This window comes from Onychostruthus taczanowskii, unplaced genomic scaffold (genome assembly GCF_017590055.1).
Source record: "Onychostruthus taczanowskii isolate IOZ18803 unplaced genomic scaffold, ASM1759005v1 scaffold38, whole genome shotgun sequence".
Classification (NCBI taxonomy): domain Eukaryota; kingdom Metazoa; phylum Chordata; class Aves; order Passeriformes; family Passeridae; genus Onychostruthus; species Onychostruthus taczanowskii.
In genome coordinates, this window is record NW_024501237.1 from 1,738,676 (window position 1) to 1,762,681 (window position 24,006).

At 42.0% G+C, this 24,006-nt stretch overlaps 1 pseudogene; it reads right to left on the reverse strand.

The window, feature by feature from the left end:
• Positions 1–10,486: 10,486 nt before the first annotated feature.
• Positions 10,487–14,832, reverse strand: LOC121339792 (annotated as a pseudogene).
• Between the last annotated feature and the right edge of the window lie 9,174 nt (positions 14,833–24,006).

Below are 24,006 nucleotides of genomic sequence, written 5' to 3' on the forward strand. Positions count from 1 at the left end.
ATATGCCAACAACTAATCATTAGATCCTCTGTAAGCCTATACATTATTTACTTTTGACATATTATACAGCTTTTTCTTTTACTCAAAAATCATTTCTAGACTCACACTGCTCTTGAATGGAAGAAGAGGGCTACAGAGGGAAAGCTGTTTAACACCAGAGGAACCAGAGAGCCTGTATCAGCTCCTCAGACAACTTAAATCAACATCGGCAGTGACCTGATTTCGGTGGCACTAAGCTAATTTGCATCAGCTGAACACCGAGCCCATTATCAATAGATTTGGAAATGAGCAAGCAGATGCAAAAAACTCATTTGGCATTGAAAGAGTGGCTTAAGAGGCTCTTACAAAGGTTTCTTACTGAAGGTTTGCTTTTTATGGCCCCACAAAAGAGTACCTAGCTTCCCCACAGACTCTGTGTATCAAGTGCTTGTGAATTTTGGTGGCACAGGGCTCTTCTTCATGGCTACCAGTATGGAAAGGGTTTGTCACATAGACAATTTTCATGCATATCCCAAGGAACCAAGCTGCCTGGGAGAAAGACAGAGAGGCTTAAGCAATGATGTACTTTTCCCCCTTCACTCACGTTACCCATTCTCTACCCTAGCACCCATCCTGCAGAGTTTCAGCTCAAAAAGGAGCTTGGTTATCCAGACTTGTTTGTTTTTATAGTTCTGGAGATGATAATCCAGACTCAAATAAGATGATAACTTCCTTATTTAAACAGCTACATATATTCTCAGCCTATTTCAGGAGCACAGGGAAGATAACACACAGCTCCACTTTCCAGGCTTACCATGCTAAGAGGATAAAAAGAGAACTCTTGTTAATACTTATGCCTAGACAGTAGAGCATTATGGCTTGGATTCACAAAGAGATTTAGAACTCTAAGTCCCACTGAAATCAGGAAATGAATGGGACTTAGGGTCCTAAGGGCCTTTGAGAGTCCCAGTCTAAGTGCCTCCTCCTTTTGAAGCCAATGGGAACAATGCCATGGCATTAAACAAGGGCAGAGCCTGCCCACGAAGCTTTAACTCTATTAAAAGACACAGGGTTATCTGGTGACAAACAGGCACAGTGCCTCTGGTGGACAGACTTTGGCCCGAATTCTTTTAAAGCTTCCACTGCGCTCCATCAAATGGAGCTGAAGCAAAGTCCATACACATCAATGAGAGCTTTGCAGTGAGATTAAGATTTCAGTCCAGGTCCTCGAGTCAGAGGCAGAGGAGTTGTCACTGGGAAGACAAACTGTGCTATTAGCAAGCCTGGACCACGCACTGTTACTGCATAAAGCTCTTTGAGTAGGAAAGGAACAGTGCACAGCACTGTAGTTTCATCCTTTGGTTTTCCATGATTAAAGCTTGGCATGCCCTAATCTACACTAGCTTTAAAAACATTCCACAAAGTAAATGCAGCCATGGTATTTGCACTTAATTCATTATCGCTATTTTGAATACATTTTTAATAAAGATCAGTGGCATGTGCTCCTGCAGAATGAAATGGGGTTTCCCAATACAGGTCACACCAGCACTACTGACATTTTATGACTACTAAGGGGAGAAAAAATCCAACCTGTGTTCCTGAACACAGCATAGGAGAAATAAACAGCATTCTCTAAGCAAGTACCAAATGTTTAAATATTATTAGCTGCTACTAAACTCGTTGTGCTGGTATAGTACATCCCTTTTGCTGACACAGCACCAGAAAGCTTCATAATGTAAGACAAAGGTACACCACGAAACAACCTAATGGAAATCATTGGCATGGTGAATACCTTCAACCAGGCACTTACTTGAAGGCTGCAGTTCCTCTTTCCTGTTCCAGGAGATCAAGAACTTCTGCATTGAGGCTGATAGACAAACTGCTAAGTGCTCAGCTTCATCTGTGGCAATTTTTTGTTCTACTTGGTCCACAGCATATACCCAAGAGGACCATGAGGCTCTTTTACACGCAGGCATTTTTGACAGAAGGTCTTTCCTTAAAAAGCATCCCTGGAATCTTCTAGTGTGTGCTATAGACAATTTGACATGGGGTCAAAAAGATAAATAATCACTGCAGCAATGCTATCTCAACACCTAGAACATGTAGCTAAAGCTGCCTCTGCTCTACCTAGTCAGGAGGAGTGAAAGAAAAAAGTGGGGTTTTTTTTAAAAAAAGGAAATCAATAAACACCAGCGCTTCATCTCTGCTCAATTTAGCCCTTTCTGGAAGCACAGATAACTCCTGATGGCAGCTGTCCGAAGTGTCCTAATTCAGACAGTCTGATAGCCCTTTCAGTAGGGTTAGTCTTGGTGGAGACAATAATCAGGCCTCCCACGAAGAATTTCATTCAACGAGCGGTGCTGATTACGGGAGTGGCTGGAATCATCACACAGTATTGACCAGAGATCAATTTTCAGCTTGAGGTATTGTGGAGAACATACAGTACACAGCTAAGCCAAAGGCAGGGAGTAAGGATTCAATAGCCTAACCAACCATGTCAAATAAAAGCCTGAACAGATAGATGCTACAGTCTCTGCCCCCTGAAGCCCATGGTTTTAAAGATACAGGCTATGATGAAATGGAGCCTCAGGAACTATATTTCATCATTAACTTTTTGCTGCATCATTAAAATTACCATTTGGTTTCTCCATCCCAAATTTATTTCAGTCAATGTGATTTCACATTAAAAAAAACAGAAGACAACTTGCTCAAACAGCTCTTCCTTTAGTCCCTTCTTTCCTTAATCAAAATTCTCTGAGCCAGATAATGACAACCCTTCCTGCTGCAGGTGCCTCAGCCCCCAGCAGTATAATGTTTCCCACCTCTATCCATAGGAAGAGGAACCACAGTTCCAGGCTCCTGTGCCAGGAACCACAACTTTCAGCTCTGACCCCACACCACAATGATCCTTGTAAACAGGAAACACCTAAGTGAAGCTACATTCCCTGAAAACCCCCATGCTGCCAAGCATTGCTGGACACTTCTGGCCCTTCACACCTTTAAGAAAAGAAAAAATAACCAAGGAGGTAAGGAAACACAATATATCCTAAAAATAGTCAAAGAAAGAAAAAGGTGCTTGAGAAGGGATTCCTTTCCCAGTTGTGCTCACTGTCACGTATATTACAAGATCACCAGTTCTGTAGAGCATTCAAAGAGGAACCAGCTCTTGATCCAGCAAAGAAAAGAAGGTCAGAGCCCATTTTAGGACATACAGCTGCATAGGCCTCTCTGCCAGCTCTCAGGAAAACAGCTTTCACTTAGGGAAAACCTGCACCAAAAGTAGTTTTCTCCCTTGCTTCTCCAGGCCCAGTGTCTGGTTGCATTCCTCAGCACACAGGAGGATGCTGGGATTCAGCATCACTGACACTGGGAAGGGAGAGAGGCAGTGGGACAAAAACAGATGTGGAGCCTTGCACAGGTGCTCCCAAATCTCCACAGGCACCTTCTGGATGGGAGAATTTGCAATGTCTGTGCAAACGCAGAATCTGACAAGACAGTTTGGAAGTAGGGGACTTTGAGGTGGACAAAACATGTTTTACTTGCAGGGGGAAAAACTGAGAATCAGGAACAAGTGTGGGACTTGGTCTGTTTGCACTGAAAAATTACAGGTGTTTTTTTTTCAAGTGTGCAAGGGTAAAGAGCTTAATCTTGTAGAGATCAGGAATTGCTAACTTTTTTTAACAAAGTTTTTTTTACTTATCTATTATTTATGGAACCTATTTTAATATTTCCACAGGGCTCAAAGAACAGTAATAAAGTGTGTCTTTTAAAAAGCAAGAAAAATTTGAAAATGGGTAATCTAAAAATCACACCAAATCACAGGAAAAGTGAATTTAGCAACAACAAAACTTCTTACAAAGTCATTGAATACCACTGTGTTGTAACAAGCTGTGGTGTAGCAAGGAAGGACCAATTTCCAAACTTCTCCACCAGTCTATACTCAAGTCTTGCACAGAAAATAAAAAAGCCAAGAGAAACTCACAGCTAGAGCAGGTTAAATTCCAATCCTTCACAAGTCAGCAGCTCTACTGGGTTGACTTCCCACATCCACACACGAAAAGCAGGAATTTATGCATATGGAGCATTTCAATGTTCTGCATAAGATCCAACTCTTTCTCTTTACTCTCTCATTTTATGTTTTCTTCTTATGTTCTTTAAGCCAATTAAGTCCTCCTATTGGCAAATTTTTTTTTAACCTTTAACAGTTCTGGTATCCTTTTTGTGTTTTCTATAGTCTTATTCCCCTTAGTAAGTTAAACATAAAATCAAACCTAATTTGGTCATGAATGGGTAAAGCAATATAACAGTGGTCCAGGGAAAACTGTATTAAATGATCCCATGCAAACCTAGCTATAAGACAAGAGCTACCAACAGGAATTAAAAATAGGGAGATATCAGAGCATGGTTTTTTGTCTTTTTTACTTTTGCCTATTCTTCAATCTGTCAAAAAGCAAATGTAAGTCAAGGACCAAAATGAAGTAACTAGGGTAAAAAATAGTGCTGAACATTTGAAACAAGAGAGTGAGTTCAGTTTTAAGAGATTCAGCTTACAGATCCCTCATCTACATAAGCCCTCAAACAATGATGTGTTCTAACAGGGTGAAGTGCTAAAATGCATCTGAGCTGCAAACAGGGGATTGGTATCCTGCAGTGACAGAAAATTACTGCTGGATGACAGGGCCTGCAAAGTTAAATTGTATTGCCTTAAAGGAGAAGAAGATAAGAGTACTGCTAGGAAATGCAGGATTCCATACAGTAGAGTATAATGTGCACACACCAGGATCAGAGGTCTCTCTTATTATTCTGCCGTTGTAGTGGCCAAGGCATGCCAAATGAATTAAGGAATTTCACAGTGACTTAGAAGAAAAAATAATTTCAATTTAATAAATATATATATACACACACACACACACACATATATATATAAACATGGCCTAGGGCTTTACAAATCAGAGAATTCATTAAAATATTAAATGATAAATTTACGTGCTATTTTTACAAGTTGCCCTCTGCCCTCACAAATAACAGAGGATGTGTTTGTACTTTTCTAACCTCAGCCAACTACACCAGATTTTTCGGAAGATTCTCCTGTGCCTTTATTTTCAGCTCCTCCATTCTGCAGTGCTTTGTGTTACAGTGTAGCACTTTTCCCAGGGCTTCCCCCTTGTATTGTAATGGACCAAATATTTGGATTTTTCTACTATAACCAGCATCTTTAGTCATCTACTTGCTTGTTTCAAAAACAACTGCTTTCAGCGCACACAACAATTTGCCATCAGAATATTTTTTTTTTAAATTCTGCACACTTGCCCTTTAAAATAAAATCTTATATTAAAAAAAAAAAAGTAAGTTGGACATCTAACAAGTGTGACTCACAAGATCTCCAGTCTGCTGGAAAATTACAGCCATGCCACTCAACTTGAATTGTTTCTTATCTCCTGAAAAGTTCATCCACAGTTGGCCATTTCAGCTATCCAACAATACATTTTAAAAATAAGAATTTTCGTTTCTGTAACATGCAAGTCTGTTAATTGAACAAATTCAATCAACAATCCTACAGACTGGCCAAAGCTTGCATGAAAATGAAAAGGACTGAGATAAGACAAACAATCCAACACAACTCCTGTCTCTACGTGAAGAATTTACTGCCAGTCAAAATGCCAGCACTCGGCGCACATGGAGATTGCGCAAAAGCTGTGATTGCTCCACACACACACAATTTAATTGGGTTCTTCTTCTGGCTGTTACCTCTGCACCTTCCCCATGACGTGATTTACAGCTAGCCTGATGAAGCTCAGCCAGCTAGAGCTGAGACACAGAAACAATCTGGTCCATTGCTGAGGAGCACTGAGCACCTCCAAAACCTGTTCTGCGTTAACCTCTATGCCTACTGATGGATTTCAGTGCCCCGGGCTTCAACTGATCAAGGGTCTGTCAATACTTCCCTGGAAACAGCCTCCCGTCCTGCAGCACAAGGGTTCATTTGAAAGACCTTGTGTTGATTGCTAACATGTGTCCTCACTTACAATATTTTATTTCATGGTGAAATTCAGATGCAGTTATGATTTTAAAACACTGTAGCGGTGGATTTGAATGGATAAGCAGACTAAGCATAGTTAAAAGTCCCCCTGGGAAGTCTTAAAAAGACTAATTTTTGAATATGCAAACACTTTCATGTCACTCAATCCTGATAAACTCCAGTTGCAGGAGCCCGCAAGATGAAGGCAATCTGATACTAAACAAAGCCACTAACTGCAAGAATAGTAACTTAGAAAGGATTTATACTGAGGAATTTATCCTGTGCAGGTTTCCTTTCAAACACACTGCTGCTTGGGCTCTCCTTCTTTTCTAAAGACCTTGTATATTGTTCTCTTGTGACGACTTTACTCCTCTATAGTAGTTTTTGACATCTGCATTAAACTACCCTACGTATTTTTTTGCACTAAGTGGCGTAAGTAGAAGAAAAGGAAACTCTATTTCTCCTGACATACACAAAGTCACACAAATAAAAATACTGTTACAGCTGAAAGGAAGAATTTGCTGCTTGCTTTGTTTGCATTTAGAAAGCTTATCACAACTGAAAATACACCTTGCCTGGTAACACTAAAGACGTGTTAGTGGTGATACACGGGATTTGCAAAATTATTTCACTCTAGCTTAATGCTGCTATCAGAAGTAAAAGGGTAGAGGGTGATTCCAGACATAGCCTTCACTAGGAATGCAGGCCAGCAGGGAGCATTTGGAGCAATCACCCCTCAGAAAGATTTATTATTAAAGCCAGGACACAAAACCAGTTTGGTTATTGACAGCCAGGGTGTGTGTCCTACATGCTGCTGTGCACAGTGGGGGTCACACCCTGACCCAGCTGCACGCTCCTAATGAGCGGCTCTTCCAGCACTCTCATCCTTGCCCTTGCTGTCACATTATTCTAAGTATTACGGATAATAAACCAGGGGCTGCTAAGCTCTGACTGAGCCTTCCACTAGCATTAAACTGACTTCACTGAGATCAGGGAAGAAAAAAATCAGACCCACACCATCAGGCAATGTGGCAAGAGGCAGGCACAGATATGGCAAAACATGGCAGCTTCTCCTCGGTGTGAGAGATGCCAGAAAACCCCAAAACTCAAGAGAGCCTCCAGCATCTCTTCAGGGCAGGAGACAGGACTGATTGCAAAGCTTAAGATCACAGAGTCAGTGCCAGTACATCCATCCCTGGATGTCAGCAGATTAAATAAATATGGCCACAAAGGTCTGCAGGTTAAATGGAAAGATGTTAAGTGCCCTGGACTGCAAGAGTGGTGTGGGTTTGCTCCTTTGAAATCTATATGTTTAAATTTTACTTCCCCTCTCGTTAGCCTGATTTGAGACCACCACCACAGTGCTATTTTCTCATTTGGCCAAATGCACACAGGCCATTTTCAAGAATGGTTTCTGTCCTTGAGTACAGACACACAGCATCTTTTCATGGTACCTGCAGCTCACAGAGATCACACACAGCTTTAGAAGCAACTCAAACCAACAGGTTAAGAGCAGTCTAAGGAGCCAGATCTTAGCAAAGGGTCATCCAGCTCTGACTGAGGACATTCTGAGCTCACTGGTGACCATCAACAAATCAGCAGGAATGGGTCAAACCAAGAGTACTGACAAAACTCAAATTGCCATTATTGTGTTCTCTTGAGCAAAACTGAAAGTTCAACTAAAATGCCTTCCTGGTGATTTATGGCCAAAGCTTATACACTCTGGTCAAAGAAAAGAAGTCTGCTCAAGGTTTTAGCTCAGTTTTGTCCTTTGCTTAAAAAAAAAACAAACAAACAAGTGCTTGAATGCAAATAGTTGACAGTGAGAAAAGAAAGTTGATTTCTTCAGGGTCTCTAACTTGCACAGGAGTCCAACAGAGCTATAGAATGCAAAAAGGCAAACCAGTTTTTTTAGTGTTTAAAATATATTAACCCAAATAATGACTCATTTACTCCTTGATTACTGAAAGGTGATTATGCACATTAAATTATTTTGTGAATCTGCAACAATAAAAGACTATGACATTTAGAGAAAGTGAAACAAATATCCTTCCCCCAAACTTCTTATTTAAAAAATAAGGATTTTTTTCTCCAGAAAATTACTTCCTCTCTGAAAAAAAACAAATCTTCCACCTGGAAAGATAAACCTATGGTCAGAAGAAGGATGTGTGGAAGGATACTGGAGTGAGGAACAGTACCTGTAAAAAACTGATAAAAAGAGTGAACTCAGGTACTTGAATGTGAACATAGCAAAGGTACAGGTCTCACAAAAGTAAGGCGTTGCCACCTGAAAGCACAACTCCTGCCAGACAGTTTCTAGATCATGGTACATGAGGTGGTATTTCAAGACAGTGCTCAGTCAAAACAAAATTATATCCAAGATGCCTGATTAGCAAAGACACTAATAGAGGTGTGCCTTTCCTTCCTGAATGAAACAAGCCAGCAAAGACCATCAGTTGAGTTAGAGAAAAAGGATTTCCTAAGAGCAAAGAAGCAGAAATATGAGAAAGCTCAATCCACATGTACACTATGGTGAAGTTTCTCAGCTGTGGCTGAGACATGGAAGGCACATATAAATCCAGCATAAAAGCAGATGTAGGAAAGTAAAAAGAGGATCAAAGTTCATATGAACAAATTGAAAAAGTCAGAAAGTGAAACTGGTACTTCTTAACTCTGCTGGTATCTTGATGCAAGACAGGTAACAGGAAAAACAAGTGATCTGGGCAAGTAAAGTGCAAAATACGAGATTGAAAGGAATTTTCACTGAATAACATGAAAACTCACAGACTAAAATAACGAAAATGCATCAGATATGGGAGATCTAGAGATGTCAGAGTATGAGTTTGGAGGGGCTGTTCAAAGGAGGATACCTGGTTTCATGGGTCACCAAGCACACTACAGACAAATTAATCTGGATACTGCAGAGAGGCTTCCAAAAATAGGAGCAAGGCCTTCAGCTCTTACCTCTTCAAAAGGAGAAGAAAGCAGAAATGCCTCCCTGACATGCAAGAAGTACTCTGAGAGCTGGAGGAGGCAGGCACCATATGAGGAGATATCAGTGAGACTCAGGGCTGGGGGAAATCATAGAGGAAAATAAGCATTTAAGAGCAGCTGCTCCTAAGACAGAGTGGCAGCTCTTCCCCTCCTGGAGGACTTTGCCACATCTGTGTACAGCAGCAACAGCTGCTGCCTTTGTCAGGAAAAAGGGATGCTGGAGTGCAGGAAACCCAGAGAATGTGCTGCCAACAGCTCCTTGCCACCCTGCCCCATGTTCAACCATTTCTCCAGCAGCTCCCAGCTTGCTGGAACTGCTGTTGCATCACACTGTAACTGAACAGATATGGCCTTTACACAGTCTTCTTTATATATCTTTAAAGAGTGTACTTCTGGAATGCTTATGGCATATCCATTCTAGCAATGAGACTGGAAGATAAGCTATTTGCTCCCACACTCACAGTAAGTTTAATTCATGGGAAAGTTGTTGTAACTTGATACTTTGCCAGTCTGACACAATACATCTTTGTAGCCCCAGACCCCCTCAAGGACCAAGAGCTGCTCAGAACACCACAGCAGGGACCCTTACAGGGTGAATGGAAAATCCTACTTAACTGACCTGCAGGCACAGCCCTGATGGACAGGTAGGTTTGCCCAAGGGAAACCAAATTTTGGGGTACAGGCTTCAGGAGGAGCTTCCCATCGGGCACAGTTAAATGCTTGGAGAGAAGGGAGAGGCTGCAGCTCCCATGCCTACCTGCCTGTCCCCCTCCTGGGGTGGCACAGCTGCAGGGGTGCCCGGCATCCAGACCATCATTTCCCAGCAGTTTCCAGGCTAATGAGTTAAACAAAAGATTCAGCTGCCCAAAGGCTGGTGGCTAAAATGGAGCCATCAGCAACCTAAATACTCACCAGGCTCCTTTTATAGTCAGCAGAGATTGAGTAAATAGAGTCAGGGGAATTCAGGGAGTGATTCATCTTGACCCAGACAGAAGTGTCCAAAAGCATGTACAAAAAGCAAAGTGCTTGCCAAGAGGGCAGGCCAGCAGAAATGATGCTTGTCCTCACAGCCTCTGCATAACTTGTGTAGCTATTGCACAAAGATGTAATTATATTTCTTCTCAGACTTCTGTTTAATTTTGCAAAGAGGGCCCCAGCAGCTAAACTGAGGTAAACAAATGAAGGGGATCAGGCCTCACCCTTCACATCCAGGCTGCATTCCCGACTTTGAAAAGGGAGATGGAACACAGCATTGCAGACTCTGCAGACGGTGTACACACAAGGCTCTGCCCTGCTGACAGAGCTCTGAAACTACACCGGGTGCTGGGTAAGGTCTAGGAAGCTATGGCACAGACAGGCATCACTTCAGTTTTTTAGGAAGCTCATAGTAACCTAGGAAAAAAAAGAGTGGGAAATCATAGAATCATTAAGGATGGAAAAGCTCTCTAAAATGCACAGAGTCCAATCATTAACCTAGAACCACCACAGTCACCACTAAACCATGTCCCTCAGTGCCACATAAACACAGTTTTTAAACTCCTTACAGTGATGTAGATGCCACTGCTTCCCTGGGCAGCCCATTCCAATGAATCACAACCCTCTCAGCGAACAAATTTTTCCTGATGCAATCTAAACCTCCTCTGGCCATTTCCTCTTGTCCTGTCACATGTTACCTGGGAGAAAAGACAGACCCCTACCTTTATACAACCTCCTTTCAGGTAATTTTAGAGAGCAATGAGATCCCCCTTGGTCTCCTCCAGACTAAACACTCCCAGCTCCCTCAGCTGCTCCTCATTAGACCCATGCTCCAGACCCTTTCCCAGTATCGTCGCCCTTCTCTGGACACACTCCAGCACCTCAGGGTCTTTCTTGTAGGGAAGGCCCCAGGGCTGGATGCAGCACTCGAGGTGCAGCCTCTCCATTGCCAAGTCCAGGGAGACAATCTCTACCCTGGTGCTGCTGGCCACACTGCTGCTGACCCAGGCCAGGATGCCCATGGCCTTCTGGGCCACCTGCGCACACACTGTCTCACGTTCAGCTGCTGTCACCCAGCATCTCAGGTTCTTTTCTCCCAGGCAGCTTTCCAGCCACTCAAATTCTGCAAGGGAACTTTACCCATCAGAATCTATTGCCTTTGTTTGTTTGTTTTTAACGTCTTTCTTTATTGAGCATATTTAGCTCTAGTTCAAGACACATTTAGATTTGGCCATGAAGATTGCAGCCCATCTCACTTTACAATGTGCCTTGGGTATGCTAGGGAAGATAGGAGGGGATTTTTTTTATGCAGGTTCACAAATACTGCCTGAAAGAGCTGCTAGAAGAGCCCTTTGCCTCTTTCCACTGGTGAAGCCCAGCACTGACTTCACCCAAAATGAGCCACCACTCACACCACCTCTCTGACTCTCCTCCTGGCAAGCATCAGGGGGGAAAACAAGGGCATTTCCAGCCTCTCTGTATGAACACAAAGAAAGTAGATAAACATTCTACAAGTTAAGATTGGGCAGAGAAATGAGTAAGAAGTGGAGCAGCCAGAGAGTGACTAAGAGCTACTTTACAAATAATCAGGCTGAAGCTGCTGGACATGGAGGCTGGGGCCCGGGCCACCTGAAAGTCACCAAAACCATGCCCTTTTGAGATTCTTCAGCTATGTGAAAGCATAGGCTGAGCATCCTCTACAGAGATTGAAGCAGGGAGGTGTAGAAATAGAAGGAATAAGGCTGGGAGCCAAATAGGGCATAGTGGGTGCCGAAGGAGGGAGGATAAGGCACTTTGCTACATGTCAGGTTAGGAATGTGGCTCACAAGGCCTGTTGTTTGGGTTTAGAGTTGCACAAGAGGTTAGGAAGCTCAGATCAACACCACCTCCAAAAAAAGGCCAACAAAACATGTAATATGTAAATAACTGTCCGTCATGTTGCCACAGAACACCCAGCTAAGAGGGGCTTCACTTGAGCTACCAGCTCTTCAGGAGAAAACAGTCTCTTCACCAAAGGTGCAACAGCTGAGGACATTTTCCATTACTCAAAAGAAAAAAAAAAAAAAACAAAAAAACAAACCAAAAACCTCCAAATACACAGGAAAAAATAGAAGAAAAGGAAGTAGACAAAAAAGTGCTTAACCATAAATATGGAGTGGCCACAGCACAGTCGAGGTGAGCAACAGTGGAGACTGCACAGATCAAAGCTCAGCTCCAAGCTGGAAAAGCAACATCTCCATCTCCAAGCACAGAGGAGGTAGCAGGGTACAAGGAGCTCCTGTTGCTGGACTAATATTTGAAAACAAATTATGTCATTTGGAAATGCAAGCTCTGTATCCTTCACCAAGAAGAACAACAGCTACAAATACAATTTAAATGCTTTTCTTCTCCCTTTCTATTTTTTGCTGCCCAGTGTATGTAGGAAAAGGAGTGAGGCCAGCTGGACAGGACAAAAAACCTGTGTCCAGACAGTGTTTTCATGCTTACAGAGAAAATCTTCACCAAACCTTTCCAGACCCTGTTTTACAATTGGCAAATACCAGTCTTTAGGAACATTTGTTCACTTCCATATAGTTCTCATGCTCACTTAGAAAAAAAAAAGTAATAAAAATGAACTAGTTCATTTTTTTCTACCTATCTCCCATAACGTCCAAATTACTTCCTCTAACAGACAGAACTGCTTCCACACAATCAATAGTGGGTTTCAGCTGCATGTGGTACTATCTGTGTAGGTGGGAAGAGTTCAGCAAAAGGTGGCAACATCATGCACAGCCTGTCTGATGTATGGAACGCTATATATCCCTGAAAAGCCATAAGGCAGCTTCCCTTTGCTCAGCTGAATCAGCATGCAAATTTCACTTAGATGAATGAGGCAACGGCACAGGCAGTGTGTATCACTTCAGATTTCGGGACAGAATGGCATCTGGATAAAGCCATCCTGAATTAGTCTGCTACCAGGCAATTGCAGCACAGATACCTTGCATGATGGGATGCTGATATTTGCATACTGCACGGGAAGCCAGCTAGCGCCCTGTTTGCACAGGAGATGGAAGGAATAATCCTGCCTCACTCTGAAAATTACATTCCTTATCCTAACTAAAGAGAAAGAATGAAGCCTCACACTAATATTATTATTAGGTTCTTGGGTGCACTCACTTGAAAAAACAAAGCAGTTGCACTAAAAGATACACATTCGCTCTGCTGGTCACTCATTTGCAATCCTGCTTTCACACCACAAATAACCACTTTGTGCTTGCTGGGCTGTGTTATCTCCACAGCTAGACACATATATGCTAATACACCTGCAAAGGCATGGCAGGTGAGCATCCCAAATCCTCCTGTCAAATGAATGGAATACAGAAGAGGTTACTGAGAAATAAAACATATTTAAAAAGCACCCAAAATTGGGCAGAACTGAGGTGGTGTTTGGTTGCATCAAAACATAATTTCCCGAATAGCCAGGTTCATTCCAAAACAGACACTGAGCAAAACCAATCACTGACTCCAACAAGGCGATGTGTCAAAAGCAGAAGATAGTAACATTGTTCTTCACATGCAAGAACCTCTATTTATTATTTTATTATTATTTTAATGCAGAAGCAGTTGTCCCAGTGCTTATTATTTGGCTGAATGAGCTGAAGTGAGACTCCCCGGGCAGCTGCTGACATAATGAATGATTGTGTGGTGAAGCCCAGAATGTGAATGATGAAGAATTTTGAAAGGCTCTGGAATTTGTGAATAACAAAAGTAGCTACAGTCCCCAAAATCTCACCATTTGTTCTCAGCAACAAAGGAGGACTCAAAGGCCTTTGTTTAACAAAATGATTCAAAAACAGGATACGAAAGGAATTAGGGGTTATCTCTACTGGCATAATACAGCAAGCAAATTGTGTCCCCAAGTAGGAAGAGTTATGAATGCATTCTGTGAACATATTGTTAACTGAATTACTACGGTACTGTTTCTTTTATCCTTTTTCCAGTACTGCAACCATGTTTCCTGTGTCAGTAATTCTCAAGGTCTTATGGCCTTTCAACCCAGACTCTGCAAAAGCGGAGCTGCTTATTCCACAGGAGACTTTGGTCCTCCAGTGTGCAAAGGGGAAGCATCTGACCATACAAACCTGTTCCTCTCAGGGTGTCTAGCATGATGGTTTGGCATATCTCTTCACCAGTATTAAAAATACTGTACTTCTTAACCAGTATTAAAAATAAGTGCAGTTAAAATTACCTTAAATAAATATTCAACCCAAATTAAAAAAAAAAAAGAAACCAAACAAACAAAAAACAAAACCAAGCATCACAACGTTATTAAAGGTCTCCAGTATGGGACAAGAGCTTGATAGTGCAATGCACTGGATGGGCAGTGGAAAAAGACAGCCATGCTCCAAAGCAGCTTCCTTCCCCCTCAAGGGGGAAGAAGCATTCCAGTTTTGGAGCACTTACTGTGGGTATTACATAGGAGCTCGGTGAAAGACAATTGAACCTGATGAAGATTCATGCCACACTGACAAGTGCTATCCAAACAAATATAAATTCAATTAAAAGACTCTGTTGTGTGAGCAATAAACTGAGAAGTGTTCTGGATCAAGGAGTGGAAAGCCAGCTCACCCGTGAAGGTTGTCAGGCATGAGAAATTAAGACAGCAGACACGAGCAATGCTGATGCTGAAACCAAAGGTGGGCACCATAAATCAGAAGGATGACAATCCTGGGCAAAGGGAGGAGGGACCAACACCCACTGAGGGACACATCCAGCTCTGCGCCCTGCACCTCATGCTTGGGACCATCAGCTGAGGGGCCAGCAAGGGTCTGACCTCCTGCAGGCTCCACTGCCCACCGGATGAGCTCCGCCAAAACTCTGGCCATGACACACACTTATAGGGATAACATCAAGGACTCCTGCACAGGATGATTACACTGGTTATCTTTCCTTGCATTTAGGCATTCATTTTATTAAACCATGCACTTCCTACTGCAGCAGCCAAAGTCAGTAGTACCTGTGGTGTCTCTTTTGCCAATTGCTATAATGCTGTAGCTGCAAGCAGTGCAATAAAACCTGCTTGTGCTACACTGACTGCCTCCAGTCAATGTGAATTTGGCAATCCTTTCAAAGGAACCAGGCTTTCACCTTGCTACTCAGACCTGGAAGAAAAAGTTGCCCTGATATTAATTTTTACAGGTGCCTCATCAGCTCATCCTGTCTCTCCAAGGAAACACTGATTAGACAACAATAAAAATGCAGCAGAAACCTATGGCTAAAGAGCATTTTCAGCTCCTGGCCTCCTTCAGTCCCCTGGGCAGTACTCAGAGAACAAGAGGGATTCACCAGCATGTCTTTCTAAAGAATTCAGTGCACCTTTGCTGACACTGGGTGCTAAATATAATTGCTGAAAATTAGTTTTTTAATGAATGGTGAAATCAGTATTAAATATTCCAATTCCAGGAGCTGCACCAGAATTAAAAAAAAAAAAAAAATTAAACCACGTGATTCATGGTAAAAAAAGATAACAAGATATGACAGCCACATTGAGAAGTTGCCTAGAGAACATAAGGTGAAGAAAATCTACAATCAAATTGTCATGCCCAACATGAAATAATGCCCCTACAAAACAATGCAGGGCTGAAGAGGCTGGAGATGTATGTTTTCTGAGTAGTGACATCTCCTGAAATAATGTTTAACACCTGTTATTAATCCTGCTGCCTTGGCACACTTACACCATTACTTCTTCCGTCTCAGCTTCAAATTCAAAGGATCAGGACCTGAGCCTGGCATTAACCCATGGAAGCAGCACAGTCAGAGTTAACCCATCCTGTAAGCTCAAAGTGAAGCCTGCTATTTAATTACATTCTTGTGAGGAATGACTGACATGGACTACATTTATGCCAGCAAAGCAAAGCCAGTTTATTACACAGGTTACCAGTATTCACAGGTCACTACATTCATACAAAATTTTCCACTCTGACCCCTTTGTCCCGGTCATCTTTAGAAACACAATCTTCTGGTTCTTCTTCTTACACTAGTAATGTCTTTTATTATCTCTTTTGCCAGTAAAGTCCTTGATGCATCCTCCTTCATCAGAGCAGTCAGCGTCAGAGGGTCAGAGTGACCAGACATGGTGTCTTCACTTCTGTTCTTGCCTTCAGTTTATCTCTCCCTTGGCTTTCACTGTACCAGGGCCAAAAAGTCTGCAGTGCTACCCAGTTCAGCTTCTGTAGCTGTCTGTTCTCTGATATATTCTGTTCAAGAAAACTCCTAAATCCAGTCCCAGACCTGTCATCCTTCCCTGTCCACCCCACTTTAGCCTTTTGCCTTCACCAATGGTAATTTATGGACAAAGATATATGGCATGACAGTGACTGTATTTTAGCTGCTCATTTCCATTTTCTTAATATATTAGGCCCCCAAAAAGGCAGTGGAGAAACAAAGTTTTTACTGTTTGCTTTCTAAAATTACCAGATTGGTAAATAAGCACACCAGAAGTACTGAAAATACAAGAACCTGACAGAAAGTAAACCACTAAAACATGGGAGAAGATGCCCCCAAACAGAGCTGGTCCTCCCAGCTCAAAATTCTCAGAATTCAAGCATCACTTGTTCTACACCACCCTTTTAAGCTCTTGCCATTTACCAAAACTCAGCAGAGATTTTGTCATGCTGAAGCAAAAACATCTCTCCACTTGGTTCTGCCACAACAAAAACAGAGACCCTAACAGGTCATTCAACAAGAGTGTCACAACCTTCAAACCATGACTGCCTTCAAAGCCCTGGCATCGTCCAAAGAAATGCTATATAGGAAGAAAGCAGTGGAGCCACACGCTCTTGGGAAGTGGGTCTGCTCTTACCATGTCAGCACCTCCAGCTTCCCATCTGCACAGGGACACCAACAAGAAGCTTGAGTGCCTGTCCCAAAGAGCATCCCACCAAGGAGACACAGAGAAAGGCAACAGAGCCAGCAGCAGCTTGGGGAAAAGTCAAGCAGAGCTGGGTGCTGGTGACAGCAGTGCATCCTTGGGCAGGAATGCTCATGTGCCTCTTTTCCCAGCATCACCCTGCCAACACACAAAAACTGGGTTTAGACCCCGAATTTTTCAGCTGCTTCTGATCTCAGTGAACATTAATGTGTGAACAATAGGCTTAGCCCCTGTGTCCCCACTGCTGTGCCCTGTGCATGACCTTTAATTGGCAAAGGACACAATGGGAGACAAGGGCCAATTCAGAGCCACTCCTGCCGACCATGTCACTTCTTATTTACTCTTGCCAAAGCACAAGCACCACTTGTCTGGGGACAAAAAAAAAAAAGGAAAATAAAAACTCAAAAAACTTATGAATTTTCTTTGTTGGAGCTCCATAGGATGATGTGAAAGATTGGGACAAAATGAAGCTCCAGCTGATCTTGGTACTGCAGTGCACAAGCAGTAACCACAGGGCAGAGGGGGAAAGAGATGTTCAGCATGAAGGAATACTCTTGGCATATATTTTATTTCTCCAAGATATCTAAGGATGGTATTTTTACCTTATGCAACAGGAGTCTATTAAATTTTGTCTTGCAAATTTGAACTCTCCCAGTATTCTTCAGGAGTACTAAAAAAGGAATATCTCACTGGTTTTCCACTCTCTCTTCTCAAATTTTACAGCAAAATAAAAAACAACAACAAAATGAGTTCTGCTCCCTGATGAAAACAGTACATTCTACTGCACTTCTTTGTGTTGGAAGTCCTATTCCCCAAGCCCCCTGGTCCTTTCTAGCTCTATTCCCCTGGCAACTCTAGATACTTTCTCTCTCCTCCCTCCATATTTCATGTAGAAGATATTCCATTCAATTTAATAAAGATGGAGAATGCCTAAGTGGGAACTGTGCATAATTCAACTTCAGTACTCGGTGACTGCATCTCCTTTAGAACAGCCATAGGCTAAATGAGTAAGAAGGAGCTATTTTCCCTCTGGGAGACACAGCACCTTTCCTATGGGCCAATCACCATTTTATTATGCTGGTTGCACAACGCATTTTGAGGTTTGCAGCACTCTCTGAAAAACTGCAACATTTGTTCACTTATAAATAAAACTTTCCCAGAAGTAATACAATACTAAACGAGCTATCGTTTCTTCAAGTGGGTTGTTTTTCTTTTCTGCTGATGATTTTTATGCTCGTGGTGCACATTTAAGGTAGCCTCACCAGACAGGTATAGTGCATTAGAATGGAAATGTCAATATGGTGAAACAGTACATGTCATGTTAAACAACATTATTATGTGTATTTATACTCCAGGAGGCAATGACCACAAGATGCAATGCAACAGCAACTTTATCTGCCCATTAATAAAAACTTGTACTTCTAGCAAGTCAGGTGTCACAGCAATGCACTGCATAAGACCCATTACTGGCAACAGGAATGGTCATTTATAAAAATGTTATATTTAGAACTATGTGTTATAGTTACACAGCAGGTCAAGAAGATAAATTCTGGAAATAATTTTGCCTTAAAAAGTGAATGTTTAAAGTTGCTCATCTCGTACAAATACATTGCTTAGTGCTTCTTGAATTTTCAAGATTCTTATCATAATGATGCCTCAGCTATGCACACTTCAAAATGATCAAGTGAACATTCCTTCCCTACATGTCATCTCAAGCACCCACCAAAGAGGTCAACCTGGAGCCCAGAGGGGTATCAATCCATGCACAGCTCCAAGGTAAACAGCATTTAGATAAATTGCCCAACACAGCACAGTCATTATTTCACTTGTATCTCACTTAAATACCTGCATTTCTAGACTATTTTCCTTCTGGATACAAATTGTTCCTGCTTAAGATATTGAAAAGCAGACTTCTATAACTCAGCCTTAGTTATCTGAGCTTAAAATTTAGACAATTACAATTATGTTCAGCGGACAAAATCTCCCTTCAAACCACAGGCTAGAGTAATCGAGTTAAATGAGAAATGCCACAAACCCTTCTGATCTCCAAAGGGTTTATTTAAGCCACTACCAGTACCCACTAGCTCTGCCCTGCTAGGATGGGAAAACAATACAGCGCTATTTCCCAGGTGGCCCTGAAAACAGACGTCCTCACTCAGTGCCAAGGCTGTTGCTTGGAGCTGGTACAGCAGCAATGACCTTAAAATCTTGTTCCTTTGATCCTCCTTTACCAAGACTGCTCACCCACACAGCACCATGAGCCAGCTATTAAGCTGACTGGCCCAGGGAAGAAGCTTTCTCTGCCCCTCACCTCCTCCCTATCCTCCTGGATCATGGGATAGAGTTTCGTGCATACCTTAAATATCAGCAAAGCTGTTTTCCCAGCAAAGGGAGGAGGTTATCAACAAGCTTCTCTGGGAGGTTCTGCTCAACAGTTCAGCATGATTCAGATCATAGCGTCTCCCTCCAATATCTCCATAATTTCCTCCTTTTCTCAGGGACTGTGAGGGCTGCTGAAATCTTAATGACCTATTCATCTTATCCACATGTAGGAACAAAAATACCTAAAGGAAAACATAAAATTATTTTACTGCAAAGCTGCGTGAAGCGAACCAAATAGGACCTCTATTCTACAAGGAGACTTGAGTCCTGCTTAAGTGGCTTCTCGCTTACGTTCACGAGCAATGCAAACAAAAAACCATTATGCTACTAGGAAACCCCTGTCTTACAATTTTTTTAGTATTAGTAAACAAATTAAATTTTTAAAAAATTAAAAAATCATCACATCCACCAGGTAGAGCATTTAACTGGGAGATTCTCCACGAACTTTTGCACACATGAACAACTATGACTAGGAAGGGGAAAGGCTCAGGGATATGAGCGTCACTTTCTGGTACCAGCAAAAAGTTTCCTACAAAGCCAAGGGGACTGAGCCATTGACACGAAGGTGGCAGCTTTTCTGGGTGTTTTATTAGCCCTTGAGGAAGGGCAGACCAAGAGATTCTTTTACCTCCATGTTTTTTCTCATGATACCCCAAGCCTTGGGAGGGGAATGAGTCCTCAATTTCTGCTTACCCAGCTCAAGTAATTCTCCCATAAATTGTGGAGGGCTCTTGTATCACTTAGCAAGCACACTTTCCATCACCAGCACCACATTACACTAATGTGACAACCACAGACACAATTTCCATGGCTCAGGGGGAGCACAGCCAAATGGGAAGGGAGCCAGGGCACCTAGATGACTCAACCTATCACTGTGCTCCTGCTCCACACCTGTAAGACAACAGAACGGGAAGAATTCCATGTCAAAAATTCATGAAGTGATCAGCTGTGACAGCAAAAAGGGTTAAAATATACAAGCAGACAATAAAAGGCTCCTGCTATATCCAGGGATGCTCAAATTTCTATTTCAGAGTAATAGTACTTCCTCATCAGTTGCAAGTTATTCTGTTGACACTTCATGAGCAACGTTAGGCCGTTTAGAAACATGAATTAAACACTGAAGTAGAATTAATAAATTATTATTATTATAAATTATAAATAATCAGACATTTTGACAGCTATCATACAACTGCTACTAAATGAGAACCCATCCCTAAAAATTAGCCAAGACACAGTCAAGCAACGAGCAGCTGTTCATGTTTCCATATTGAGCAATGAACAAGTTTTAACAGGGTTTGTCTGACAGAACCATCATCATCTACTGTGTGAAAGTGAAGCAGCTTCAAACCTGATACATGCCAAAATTCACAAGTCCAGCTCTCTTCACAGTAAACTAGACAGTAATAAGAACAGGACCAACTGGTCCTCAAATTACTCACAAAAGAGGACTGTATTTAAAATGAAGAGCCGTATCACTTCTTAGTAAGGAAAACTACAAGTTGAATTGCATCACTTATGCACCAAGATAGCTGGATAAATGCAAAATATATTAAAATATTGCACTTCATTTGATAGTGCAGTCAAATAAGAAATGCTTACCTGCACAGCAAGCATCTTTTTACAGATTGCTTTAGCACCATCCTGATGATGCATCACACATAAGTTTAGAAAACTACAGACCTAAGCAAAGATTTACTGTATCAGCACTTGGGGAGTAGGGAGCCACGAAAGTTGAACAGAAAAAATGAAAAGCCACTTTGGTGCACGCATCTCTGTCTCCAAATGGAGCAGGAAGCACAGCTGGGGATCTGCCAAGGCCGTCAACTCCCCCGTTCACCCAGACAGACTAATGACAACCAGAAGAACCTTTGGAAAGGTCAAAAGCAACCTCACCCAGTAAAGCTGTTGCTACAGGCAAGGTACATCAAAACTAACAGACTGATTCAAAATTCTCCCTGCTGTAGAAAGCTGGCCAATATTTTCGGAGACAAGATACTGAACTCAGCTAAAACCACACCTGTCCCACGTCAGGACAGACCTTGGGTCCATGCTCAGATGGAGAGCTTTACAGTAGGAAAATAAGAATCGAAGCCAGCTCCCAAGGGACACATTATCCTTGGCTCCCAGGGCAAAAGAGATGACATGAACTCATCACCCACCTTAGCAATAAGCGCAATAACCACCCTCAGGAATTCACACCAGCTTGGGATCAATTCACACTCTGTTTTCTAAATCCAGCATGTAATTTAGCCTCTGCCAATATGGCTTCATTTTCATATTAAACTCAACAGCATTTTGCTACTTAAAAACACATTTATACTATCAATTGATATTTCACAGAAAATCAAGATTGACACCACCAGACAGTCTGGAATATAAACCAGAAGTGCTACGAAAATCGCTCAACGAATGATCACTTGAGACTTAGGAATAGTTAGAGAAATCAGAAATCTCAGTGCAGCAGCAAACATCTTTGCAGAGGTGTTTGCAGCATCCCACAGCGAAACATCAAGCCAGCAAATCCTTCCTGAACTAATCGTGGTTGTTTCCAACTTCAGAGCCCCCTTCTTTGGGGCTGCCAAGACTCCTTTCCCCAACTTCAAAGCTGCAAGACCTCAAAGATGCTTTATTGGGTTTACACTGGCCCGCAGACCTGATGTATGGGGTTGATACTGGCCAGCAGCCCACGGATTCTCACACCTGGCCAACAGACTCCTGCAAAAGCTAGGCTTTGCTCCAGAAGCTGCAATCTTTACAACCGTTTCAAAGTAAGTATTTAAGTCTCTGAAAGTTTTCCCCTTTGAAGAAACCTCGTACTGGGGCTAGGAGAGGTCTGGAGGATCTCTGTAAATAAAGCTGGTGAGAGGGGGGATAAGTGTGTATGTTTGTTAGGAGGGTTATGTTACATCTTCTACACCACCCTGTATTTTAAGGCAGGAAAATCTGCTCAGAAATGCTTTCAGAAAGAAGCAAAAAAAAGATTTTGAGTGGAGAAGAGCTAAATTTAGCAGGTGAATCCCTCAGCTTTTCTATAGCATCCCAAAGCATGCTAGCTGGCAGCAGTATTCAGAAAACAAACCCTTAATTCCAATATTTAAGGTCTAACGATTGTTAAATACTCCTTGAACCAAAACAGGCTCCCTAGGTTGAATTTTTTTCACTTTTTATTTCAGCTTGTTCCAGCATTCATTATTATAGATTACTTTTAATCACAAACCACTAGGAAATTTCAGACCCCCTCTGGATACAACACATGCCGCCAAGGGCAGTATCTCATCTATACACCTCCATCCCAGGACAGCAATGCTTCAGAAATATTTTTACAGGCACTCAGAACCTTCTAGTAAGTTTAAAATTGTTGCCACACTGAGGCTGTGATTCCAGGTAAGAATCCAGAGTAGGAACATGTCTAGCTTTAACCCTGGCTTAAGATTGACCAATGAACTCCAATGGAAGATTAATGGAAATGGAAAATAGTAGTCATGCTCTGACCACTATTTACTTCCAGCAAGTACTCAGCCATATTTTTTCAACTGCTCTAACATTAGAGGCAGGTTTTCAAAAGACCCATCTCCCATCCAGCCTGTCTTTAATGGTTTTTCTGGCTGGACCCCATCAGCAGCAATGGAAGCTGGCAGAAAGCAGACAGCAAAGGATAGATGAGGATTGTTTTAGGGAAGAGCTATTTTCACCCAATGTAACTCTTCAGCAGACAACATTCCTGCTATGAGGCACTGTCCTGCCTTTTGAAAGTTCATCGAGCATTTCTCCAAGGAAACCCTTCTAAAATCCACTGCTATGAGATTTACTGCTGCTCCTGCCCCAAATGTATGGGTTTGTGCAAACAAAACACTTTAAAAAAATAAAAAAACTCCAAACAAACAAACAAAAAAAACCCCCAAACAAACAAAAAAACCAAAACCACCTGGCAAACCAAAAATATTTAGAGATGGAAAAAATGTGTGCCAAGATCGCAGCTTCACCTGAAACTGAAATCAGATTTTTCTGCATGCAAAGCATTACAGAGGTGTACCTTGACAGGGACAGTCAGCAGCAGCCAAGCTGGAGGTGGGTTTAGCCCTTCCCAGCAAGCAGGATGCAACCAGCGCTGCAGAAGAGCCTTGGATCCCTCTCTGTGTGAATTTATTTTGATAGTCAGATAAGAATTGATCTGCCTGCTTGCCTACGGAGTGATAATACCTGCTGTATTAACTGCAGAATGCTTTTCTTCTCCTCAGTCTTTGTAATTAAGATTTCAATATCACTTCAGGAAGCACACCTTCTTGTGGGTTGCCTTATTTTCAGAAAAATGAAAGGTCCCCATGGTTGCTACTATGAAACAGAAAAGGCAGCAGAAAATGAACCTGGGCCAAAGGAAGTGAACTTTAAGTTGTACATAGGAAACCTGCAATCATTTCAGATTATCAGCAGCACCTAAGCAACTTAGAAAAACAAATTCCCACAGCTTCCACTGGTGGGTCTGCCTCTAAAACTGCTAAATATGATTTCTCTAAGTCCTTCATGACATAAGCACACAAATCCCACTGACTTATAAAGTGCCCTAAGTGCTACCAGAAAGAATTTAAAAAGGTGTTTAGGCTCCTATTTCATCCTGAAATCAACAAGAATTAGCCACAGACCTTCAAGAATATTCCCCAAGGGCAATGAACAATTAAACTTTCATGTTATTTAAAGGAGATTTTTTAAACTTCATGAATTACTGATCATTTCAGTTCCTAGCCTGTGA